Source organism: Mandrillus leucophaeus, unplaced genomic scaffold, assembly GCF_000951045.1.
Source record: "Mandrillus leucophaeus isolate KB7577 unplaced genomic scaffold, Mleu.le_1.0 Scaffold35, whole genome shotgun sequence".
Lineage (NCBI taxonomy): Eukaryota > Metazoa > Chordata > Mammalia > Primates > Cercopithecidae > Mandrillus > Mandrillus leucophaeus.
The window spans coordinates 3,585,217-3,587,169 of NW_012103698.1; the positions used below are offsets into that span (position 1 = coordinate 3,585,217).

At 57.9% G+C, this 1,953-nt stretch overlaps 1 protein-coding gene across 1 annotated transcript in view; it reads right to left on the reverse strand.

Moving 5' to 3' along the window:
- The window catches only part of DISP2 (dispatched homolog 2 (Drosophila)), a gene marked incomplete at its 3' end in the record, with an annotated part of 14,464 nt that overhangs the window by 5,018 nt on the left and 7,493 nt on the right, over window positions 1-1,953 (reverse strand). The gene's annotated exons all lie outside the window — the stretch shown is intronic.

The following is a 1,953-nucleotide window of genomic DNA, read 5'->3' on the forward strand; positions in this document are numbered from 1 at the left end:
GTTCGTGCCTCGACTGGATTTGGCTTCACCTCTTCTGCCCCTCAGTATCTCTTCTGGTGGGGTCTCTTATACACTGTGGCCGTAGAAGAGGCATGGTCCTGAAGCCTGGGAATCAGGTCAGCCAGGACGCCCCAGGGCCAGCAGACATCTCAGCCAGATTCCAGAGGGAGGCACAGGGGAGATGGAGAGGAACTCCTGGGTTTGTTTGGAATACAGCTCTCTCAGGAAGTGGAGGCCCAAAGAGGGTGGCTGGGTTCAGTCAGAGACACCAGAGAAAGCAGATTGGAAGAGGGTGCTCGAGGTGAAAGATCAAGACAGCCATATGCCAATGTCCACAAGGCAGGTAGCCAAGGGGAGACTGGAGGTTGTAGTGGTGGAATGAAACCGCTCTGCCATGTAGTGGCTAAGTGACTTTGAGGTCAGTTCATCTTACTTAGCCTCAATGTCTTTACCTATAAATTGGGGGCAAAAGAACCTGACCAATGTCAGGCTACCCTGTAGTGAAGTAGTGAGATAGATTCCAAGGAGACTAAAATGTGCAGAGATGGAAAGGATTATTATCGTTTATTAACACAGGAGAGCACACGAGCCTGCTTCCAAAGAGGGACTGTCCCGTAATTTCGAGATGCTCCGAGGCTGACCATCCTCCTTCTCCTGCTGCATTCCCAGCAGCCATCTATGGCTGGATTTGGAGAATTTCTGGTCAAACCGGTGAGTATGAGGAGAGCAAGGCAGTTGGGGAGAGAGGCCCCAGCCCAATTCTGCCCAGAGAAGCTCCGAAAAGAGAGGGAAGTGTCCTGATGAACAGCGTATGAAAGGGGTGAGACTCAGGAGGCTGCGAAGATTCCTGCGGGCTCCTCTGGTCAGTAAGAAACCCTGACAAGATTCCTAGGATGGGGGTCCCTTAGTCTCACTGAAGTTCTTGTAACTTGGGATGGGGGCCAGGTCAGCCTCCTCCGATACCCGAAGCTACACATCCGGCCTTCCCCACTTCTAGAGGAGGGGTTTTAGATGGTGCTGTGGGGGCAGACAAGCCCTCAGCAGGTCACAAGCAGGTCCCCTCCAAAACCCCTCCTGCTGGAATCCTCCAGGTGTGAGGAGTAAGAGCAGACAGATCAAGCCTGGGACGTCTGGCAGGGTTTAACATCCACAGCTGGAGGGTGAGACCTCTCCCTGTGGATCTGGAGAAATACCTTCAGGCTCCAGCCTATTGCTGCCCTTGCCTTGTCATCCCTGACAGGGTTCCGTGCCCTGTCTGGCCTCCCCGGGTCCCCCTCAGCTGCTATAGCCCGATGTGTGGGTGCTGGGCCTGCGCAGCCAAACATCTGGCAGGTCTGGCTGGCTATTGGGCAGCACCACAGGGCTGCCATCCCCTGGCCCCCCTCGGCCCTTCCAGGACAAGCTGCTCTGGTGGGAGGCGGGCAATGATGGGTCATACACTGTCTCCCTCAGCGCCAGCCACAGGGTGTCCCGCTTCCCATTGAGCTGGCCCCGCTCAAGGACTGGCTGCCCAGTGTCATCCAGGTCATCTGGGGACACACCCACGGAATCTGGTACACGAGCACTGGGCTCAGAGGTGCTTAGGCAGGTCTCATCAGAGACGCTGAGCCCCTCCAGGGTGCTGGCGGAGGAACAGAAGCCATCAGGAGGCTCTGCAGCCTTGGCCTTAGGGGAGTGGGCTGGGGCTTCTGGCGAGGCTGGCAGGGGCTCAGCCTCCTCCCCTTGGGAGTCCTGCCTGGCCCGGGTTTTGGGGCTGGAGCCAGCCTGCTTATAGGGGGAGGAGGTCTGCAGGGCAGGGCACTGGCTGAAGACTGCCTGGTGGTCCAGCAGCAGCTCCCTTGGGGAGGCAGGGGCTGGCGGGGGCCGGGAACAGCAGGGACCATCATGGAGCTGCAGATCCTCAGAGAGTACTGAGGGCCGGTGGGACAGCTTGCTGGTGGCTGTGCTGGTGTC